This window comes from Salvelinus fontinalis, chromosome 25, assembly GCF_029448725.1.
Source record: "Salvelinus fontinalis isolate EN_2023a chromosome 25, ASM2944872v1, whole genome shotgun sequence".
In the NCBI taxonomy this organism is placed as follows: domain Eukaryota; kingdom Metazoa; phylum Chordata; class Actinopteri; order Salmoniformes; family Salmonidae; genus Salvelinus; species Salvelinus fontinalis.
This window is the reverse complement of record NC_074689.1, coordinates 6,180,166-6,189,911: the sequence shown is the minus strand read 5'-3', so window position 1 is coordinate 6,189,911 and position 9,746 is coordinate 6,180,166.

The window sequence follows — 9,746 nt, the reverse complement described above, 5'->3', positions numbered from 1 at the left end:
AGCTCTCTAGGTGAGGTTCTGTCTGTCTAACCACACACTGACATGTACAGCTCTCTGGGTGAGGTTCTGCCTGTCTAATCACACACTGACGTGTACAGCTCTGTGGGTGAGCTTATGTCTGTCTGTAACCACACACTGACATGTACAGCTCTCTGGGTGAGGTTCTGCCTGTCTAACCACACACTGACATGCATAGCTCTCTGGGTGAGGTTCTGTCTGTCTAATCAAACACTGACATGTACAGCTCTCTGGGTGAGGATCTGTCTGTCTAACCGCACACTGACATGTACAGCTCTGTGGGTGAGGTTCTCTCTGTCTAACCACACACTGACATGTACAGCTCTCTGGGTGAGGTTTTGTCTGTCTAACCACACACTGACATGTACAACTCTCTGGGTGAGGTTATGTCTTTCTTACCACACACTGACATGCACAGCTCTCTGTGTGAGATTCTATTGTCTAACCACACACCAAACTGAAATGTACAGCTCTCTGGGTGAAGTTCTGTCTGGCAGGGAATATGCAAAAACTATCATACACAGGAGTAAATCACGGGAAACACAGCCTTCTGAAAGACGTGTGTCACAAAACAAACAATACCTCACAGCGATGAGAACTGAACTAAATAGTGTGTGATAATGACATACAGGTGTGTGAACAGTTGATTAGAATGCAGGTGATTGGGATCTGGAGATTGAGCTGAAGTCAGGGGATCTACGTGTTTGAGAGTGTGAGCTGGAAAGTGAGCTGGAAAGTGAGCTGTGTTCAGGAGATCTAGGTGTTTGAGAGTGTTAGCTGGAAAGTGGCCTGGAAAGTGAGCTGCGTTCAGGGGATCTAGGTGTTTGAGGGTGTGATTTGGAAGAAGACGTTACAAGAACACAAGAACACGAGAGCAACCATTCATAATACACTTACCATTATTATATCTTGAGGCATACTGAACTCATTTAGAGCAGCAGACACTGATTCGTTTGACCTCTTCTTCTCTAAATGTCAGATATTAAAACATGACAGTGCACTTTCTGCAGCTAGTTGAATTTCCTCATTTGAACACTTCCTATAATCCAGATTGAGCACAAAGCATCCCAGCTGGGTCACTCAGACCCTTTCTCAGTAGGTCACTGGCTGCTGACAGGGCTTTGACATGACTCTCACAAACTACTGTATTCAGCATGACCTTCGTTGAGATTCCTCAAACATCTCCTGTTGATGACTCTCTGCAAGCAATGGCCATCATGGCTCATTTTCCCAATAAAAATATGAATAATCTATTATTACAAAAAATATGTTTAAGTTAAATATGAGCTTTTGTTTGAAGTTGAAAATAGACGGAAAATGTTCAATCTTATTTGACCTATGCACTAACAAGCATATACATCTTGAGAGCTGCTAGATTACTGTGAATGTATTGATATATTGTACTTCAACAACAGATGTACTCACATTGAATGGGTTGATTAGGAATCAAAACTTCTCTCAAACAGCCTTAATACATATTCTTAGAATAGGTTTAATCCATTAATGTACTTGGTCATGTAAAAGTGTTTTTTCATGTAAAACATCATCCCATTCCACTCATCCCATTCCACTTCTTTCTAGTCCAGGACTAGGTGTAATATGTGTCTGCGAAACTGCTCCTTTACCCTACATCAATCAATCAATCACATTTATTTATAAAGCCCTTTTTACATCAGCTGATGTCACAAAGTGGTGTACAGAATCCCAGCAGAAAAACCCAAACAGCAAGCAATGCAGATGTAGAAGCACAGTGGCTAGGAAAAACTCCCTAGAAAGGCAGGAACCTAGGAAGAAACCTAGAGAGGAACCAGGCTCTGAGAGGTTGCCAGTCCTCTTCTGGCTGTGCCGTGTGGAGATTATAACAGAACATGGCCAAGATGTTCAAATGTTCATAGATGACCAGCAGGGTCAGATAATAATAATCCCAGTGGTTGTAGAGGGTGACCAAGACTAATACATGTGACCTAGACTAATACATATAATGTTGTTGTTTCTCTTGCTCTGAAAGACCCGTGGTTTTTGTGTGTTCAGAGAGTCACTGGTTCAAGTCCAGGTTGAGCCAAGGAAAGATATGGAAGCGTCACTGTTATCCTCAGACAGTTCACACTCCCTGCAAGGACACCAATGTAATTGTGATACAATGTACTGATACTTGTTAAGAGTGCTATATGTGTAGTATGTTCTTCACACATATTGGAGTGAGAATCTGACAACCTTCACAGAGATAATAGCACACACACTTTTTGACTGTGACACAATGTACAGATAATTGATTGATAGGAGTACACATCAACAGTAAGCTGTAAAAAAACAAAACATATGTTTCAAGTGGGAATAAGCATTGGTCTGAAGCCAAAAAATAAAGGAAATTCACATGAGCACCACAATGCCTATTCTACCCATGCTCTACCAAGGTTTACTAGCACACAGCTTTGACCTACTAGAGTAGCTACACTCTTAGAAAAAAAAGGTACTATCTAGAACCTAATAGGGTTATTCTGCTGTCCCCATAGGAGAACCCTTTGAAGAACCCGTTTGGTTCCAGGTAGAACCCTTTGGGTTCAAGTAGAACCGTTTCCACAGAGGGTTCTAATAATGAAACCCAAAAGGGTTGTACTTGGAACCAAAAAGGGTTCTCCTTTGTGGACAGCTGAAGAACCCTTTTGGAACCATTTTTTCTAAGAGTGTATGTTTGTATTGTACTGTAGGCGGGTTCCTTATGATTCAAACCTTCTCAAACTACCTAATTCATACTCTTATAGGACGTGCTTCCACAGTAATGTGATTTGTACCGCATACCACATTGGATTTTTCACACACCACAGTAAGACACTACACTACATTTTCATGTTTTTTTTATGGAAGCAAGCTTTGCTTTTATACTTACAAGACCATTAGGCTTGATTGAGTGGTTTGTCTTGTAGTAATGTGGCGCATGCTTGTATTTCCTTAAACTTTTATTTTAGCAATACATGTCAATGAAAAAAACAGCAACATAATAACATATTTTTTTGGTCAGTACTGTAGGTGCCCAACAGGTGGTGGTGTTGGACACAGTACCTCAGATAGATAGAGCCTGTCTGCATTCCTGATTTCAGTAACTGTTAGCCTCCCTGTGTAATATTGACGTGAGCTCAGAACCACTTGTGTTTCAAACATGGTGCTATTTTATCAATTGCTGTGCTGATCAATGGACAGCTAATTACCTCGGTCAAAATAATATGTCGCTTAAAGTTATGTTTGTACCTGTATTTGTTTTTGCAATAAAGATGGTGATCAAATCAATTCAAATTGTATAAGTCACATGCGTCGTATACAACAGGTGTAGACCCGACAGTGAAATGCTTACTTACGAGCCCCTAACCAACAGTGCAGTTTTTAAAAAATGCAGATAAGAATAAGAGATCAAATTAACAAGTAATTAAAGAGCATAAATAGGACTGGTGAATAAAAAAAATATATGGAAATGTCTGTTCTTCCCAAAATTACAACCAACTAATTGCAGCAAAACTGCAAAAATGGAAGAGGCAAGTGGAAGGGGGAAAAGTAAGGAACTTGTCTGTTCGCCCTGTATTAAAGACCAAAATTGGTTAAAGAAAATATTTGTGATAAATAAAAATGTGTACCAGTTTCATTTCAGGACCAAAACATTGACAGCTGTGCCATAAAGATTGCAAAATAGTTAGATTCGATTTTTTATGTACTGATTCCATCGAACATGGTTTATGAGCTGATACACAATATGATGCCGGATTCAGAACTTAGAATTTTCCATTTTAAACTATTATACAAAATTCTTCCAACCAATGTTATATTTACATATAACAACACACACACACACGCACACACACACACTGTCACGACTTCCGCCGAAGTCGGTCCCTCTCCTTGTTCGGGCGGTGTTCGGCGGTCGACGTCACCGGCCTTCTAGCCATCGCCGATCCACTTTTCATTTTCCATTTGTTTTGTCTTTGTCTTAAACACCTGGTTTCAATCCCCCAATTACTTGTTCATTATTGAACCCTCTGTTCCCCCATGTTTGTTTGTGAGTGATTGTTTATTGTATTGAGGTCCGTATTTGTGGCCTTGGTTTTATTTGACGTGTATTGTTATTATTGTTGAGTGAATTGCTTACATTACTCATATCTGCTGTCCTGCGCCTGACTCATCTGCACCAGCTACACACAGACGCTTTACACACACACACACACACACACACACACACACACACACACACACACACACACACACACACACACACACACACACACACACACACACACACACACACACACACACACACACACACACACACACACACACACACACACATCAAAAGTTTGGACACACCTACTCATTCAAGGGTTTATCTGTATTTTTACTATTTTCTAGAAAAGAATAATTGTGAAGACATCAAAACTATGAAATAACACATATGGAATCCTTCTGGTCAAATAGCCTTCATACAGCCTGGAGGTGTGTTTTGGGTCATTGTCCTGTTGAAAATAAATGATAGTCCCACTAAGAGCAAACCAGATGGGATGGCATATCCCTGCAGAATGCTGTGGTAGCCAAGCTGGTTAAGTGTCACCAGCAAACCACCATCACACCTCCTCCATGCTTCACGGTGGGAACCACACAGGTGGGGATCATCTGTTCACCTACTCTGCGTCTCACAAAAACCTGGCGGATAGAACCAAAAATCTCACATTTAGACTCATCGGAGCAAAGGACAGATTTCCACTGGTCTAATGTCCATTGCTCGTGTTTCTTGGCCCAAGCAAGTCCCTTCTTATTATTGGTGTCCTTTAGTAGTGGTTTCTGTGCAGCACTTCGCCTGTGTTTGTTATTCATGTAACCTCGTCCCCAGACTGGAATGTCTGCTAAGACTATTATTTGTGCCTCGGTCTACTGCGTAGGCATAGGCCTTCTGTGCAATATCTAGAAAATGTGTTAATCAGCCCTTGGTGGTTTAATATCTTTCCTCTTATACTGTAGTATTGTAATGTATTGTAGGCCTATTGTATGTGACATATCTGCTTTGTTGTTTGAGAATGTGTGTGTCATGTCCAAAAGAAAGATCAATCACTCTCCATATCCATTACAGGTCGCATTGTGTGCAATTTAGAACAAAATGTTGCAGTAGAAATGTAATCTCATTATTAATTTGATTCCTTACTACCTACAGTCAAATACAGTCAGGCCCATAATTATTGGTTACCTTGATCAAGATGATAAAAAAAGACAGTATCAAATATATAATACAAATACTGAGCTACAGTATATTGTGTGCTCCCCAAAACGGGGAAATTATTTTATACTAATGCAATTGCTCAGAGACATATGTTTTGTTTAACAAGTCAATTAAAAATTTCTCTAAAAAGGTAAGGGTAAAAATGATAAAAATTACCATTACTCCATACAGAATCTTTCCAGATCCGTGATATCCTTCATCTGTGCTTATGGACTGCCCTCCTCAATTCAAATCACAGGTTTGTGGTTCAAGTCTGTGGTCAATTAACCCTTTGATTAGTGCTTGGGGTTATTGTCTTACTGGAAGATCCACTTGCAGCCAAGTGTCAGCCTCCTGCCAGAGGCAAACAGGTTTTGGGTTAAAATGTCCTGGTACTTGTTTCATGAGGAATCCTCAGAGAGGAAGGAGGACACACGCAGGGAGCATATTTGTTGATGCGTAGTGAGCTAATTGCGGCTTTAGCATATACATTGGCTTCACTCAGGTCACACAGGTAGGAAAGAAGAAGCGCACGCATGTAGGAAGAAGGACGCATGCGCAGGGAGGAAGGAAGAATATATTGGAGCCCTCCTTCCCTGTGTTGATGTATAATAAGCTACTTGCGGCCTTAGCAGCTGCATTGACTTCTCTCAGGTTAGGCAGGAGGACGGCCGCGCAGGGAGAAAGGAGGAGTGATTTAATTCATTAATAGGTGAAAAGATGTACAAAACGTACATGAAGAGGAAGGAAGAAGCCAAGGAGGAAGGAAGAGCATCTTGAAGACTTATTATCCTGTGTTGATATGTACAGTAGTGAGCTACTTGTGCCCTTAGAGGCTGCGTTGGCTTCACACAGGTAAGAAGGAGGAGGCTTGCGAAGGTAGGAAAGAGGACACACGCGTACACTCTTAGAAAAAAGGGTTCCAAAAGGGTTCTTTGCAGAGGGGTAGGGTTCCACCAAGAACCCTTTTGATCATAAGAACCCTTTTTGGAAGATGGGTTCTTTCGAGGGGCAAATGGTTCTACTTAAAATCTTTAACATCATAAGAACTGTTTTTGGAAGAAAGGGTTATTTTGTAATATTTGTGTTTTTGTATGTACATTGATTGGTTAATACATTTTATGCTACATTAAGATAAATAACATACCGTTTTCTAAACTAATCCAATCTGGTGGATTTATTGCACCTGTTGCTGAGATGGTTGTTCCAGTTTAGATTCAGGTAGTCTCAGTATTCAATCTTCCCTACCCTGGCAGTTATTCTGAATGTAGGTTGCGGGTGATTAACAATTCCACTTGTTGGATATCCTAACTCTGACTAGATTCTAATAGGAATTGCACATCACTTTGCAAGCCAGCATAATGTAATTTACAAGCCCTGTAAACCAGGAGATTCCCAACACCACTGTGTTAGTGTATAACTAGGCCCTCCAAGAAAGGCCTGATGATATATGTAATATATGGTCTTAAATGATAACATTTTAAAGGCTAATAAGGCTGGTGGAACCATTCATAGAGGGTTCTAGGAAGAACCATTCGCTCCCTCAAAAACATTTACTCTAATACATTGTCATTTTAGTTGTGTTACTGTTCTGCCTTTGTTCCTGTAGCTGTGCTGTCATAGCATATGTGCTAGGTATGATGCGTAATATGTACTTGATTTCTATCCCTGCTGCCATTAATAACTCCATCTTTCTTTTTTCTGCTTCATCCCTACTACATGAGGGGTCCTGATCCCCTCTATCTAGCATCAGGCTGTCTGAAGTCAACCCCTACCTGCTCGGATTGGTGTCCCCTGACACCTGCCCTTAGTCCTACTTCTGTACCTTTCCCACCCAGGGCCCGGTTTCCTGATAGCAATACATTACAAGTGTTTTAAAGAGGAATCGTTCATACAACGGCCGAATACGTAACATGAATTTACCAAAACATCACGCAGAGAGAATGTTCAATTGGGGGCCAATTCAGACTTCAGAAATCTATGCCTTTTATACACATTTTGATTTAAGAACTTACCAGTATTTGGTGTTCAGAATTACCGTATGTAGGCACACAGCGTACTCTTTGGGTGTGGCTCCCTTGTGTGCACTGAATACATTTTATTCATCCACCAAACCTTCCTACTTGTTGGCCAACATATTTTCTCATGGAGTTTTCATTCAATAAGCGTTTCAGTACATTTCAGTACATTTATCAAAAGCAATCCCTTTAAATATGGTGCACTTTCAATGTATATTTTCTCAGACTCACTAGAATACATAGAGAGAACGGTTTCTGAGTAGGGTGAAGAAGTGAAGAAAGCTATCTAACTATGCATATTCGTGTCTGTTTCATAGATAAAAAAATACTCTGATTATTTAGGGTTATGAAAAGTTTTTCCAAGTCTACTGTGTAAAGTGTTAAATGTAACCTTGCCTTACATAAAGATTACAGAATAAATGATTGCAGAAGAGCACTAATCAAACAAACAAATAATAGGTTTTATTCAGAGACTCCTGTGTTGTCTTGGATGTGTGTTTAGGGTCATTGTCCTGTTAGAAGGTGAACCTTCGCCCCAGTCTAAGGTCCTGAGCGCTCTAGAAACGAATTTCATCAAGGACCACTCTGCACTTTGCTCCCTTCATCTTTGATTTGATACTGACTAGTCTCCCTGTCCCTGCAACTGAAAAGCATCTTCACAGCATGATGCTTCCACCAGCATGCTTCACCGTAGGGATGGTGCCAGGTTTCCTCCAGACGTGACGCTTGGCATTCAGGCCAAAGAGATCAATCTTGGTTTCATCAGACCAGAGAATCTTGTTTGTCCTTCTGGAAGGATCTCCCATCTCCACAGATGAACTCTGGAGCTCTGTCAGAGTGACCATTGGGTTCTAGGTCACCTCCTTGTCCATGGCCCTTCTCCCCGATTGCTCAGTTTGGCCGGGCAGCCAGCTCTAGGAAGAGTCTTGGTGGGTCCAAACTTCTTCAATTTAAGAATGATGGAGGCCACTGTGTTCTTGGGGACCTTCAATGCTCCAGAAATATTTTCGTACCCTTCCCCAGATCTGTGCTTCAACACAATCCTGTCTCGGAGCTCTATGGACAATTTCTTCAACCTCATGACTTGGTTTTTGCTCTGACATGCACTGTCAACTGTGGGACCATATATAGACAGGTGTGTGCCTTTTCAAGTCATGTCCAATAAATGGAATTTAAATCTGGTGTTCTCCAATCAAGTTGTGGAAGAACCTCAAGGATGATCAATGGAAAAAGGATGCACCTGAGCTCAATTTTGAGTCTCATAGCAAAGGGCCTGAATACTTACAGTTGAAGTAAGAAGTTTACATACACCTTGGCCAAATACATTTAAACTTAGTTTTTCATAATTCCTGACATTTAATCATAGTAAAAACTCCCTGACTTAGATCTGTTAAGATCACCACCAAAAGAATGTGAAATGTAAGAATAATAGTACAGAGAGGGATTTATTTCAGCTTTTCTTTCATTCATTACATTCCCAGTGGGTCAGAAGTTCACATACACTCAATTAGTATGTGGTAGCATTGCCTTTAAATTGTTTAACCTGGGTCAAACATTTCAGGTAGCCTCCCACAAGCTTCCCACAATAAGTTGGGTGAATTTTGGCCCATTCCTCATGACAGAGCTGGTGTAACTGAGTCAGGTTTGTAGGGCTCCTTGCTCGCACACACTTTTTTAGATCTGCCCACAAATGTTCTCTAGGATTGAGGTCAGGGCTTTGTGATGGCCACTCCAATACCTTGACATTGTTGTCCTTAACCATTTTTCCACAACTTTGGAAGTATGCTTAGGGTCATTGTCCATTTGGAAGACCCATTTGCGTCCAAGCTTTAACTTCCTGACTCATGTCTTGAGATGTTGCTTCAATATATACACATATTTTTTCTTCCTCATGATGTCATTTATTTTGTGAAGTGCCCCGGTCTCTCCTGCAGCAAAGCAGCCCTACAAGATGATGCTGCCACCCCCGTGCTTCACGGTTGGGATGGTGTTCTTTAGCTTGCAAGGACCCCCCATTTTTTTCTCCAAACATAACAATGGTCATTATGGCCAAACAGTTCTATTTTTGTTTCATCAGACCAGAGGACATTTCTCCAAAAAATATGATCTTTGTCCCCATGTGCAGTTGCAAACCGTAATCTGGCTTTTTTTATGGCGGTTTTGGAGCAGTGGCTACTTCCTTGCTAAGCGGCAGGACGCACCGGGCTATGAAGGCGCACTGGAGGCATAGTGCGTAAAGCCGGCGCAAGACACACTGGACCGTGGAGGCGCACCGGAGGTCTGGAGCGCAGAACTGGCACAGCGCGTCCTGGCTGAACACCTCCTGTAGCACGGCAATTGCGGGGAGTTGGCACAGGCTGCACTGGGTGGTGCTGGCGAACTGGGGATACCGTGCGTAGAGCTGGCACAGGATGTCCTGGACCGAGGAGACGCACTGGAGATCAGGACCGCTGAGGTGGCACAATCCGTCCTGGCTG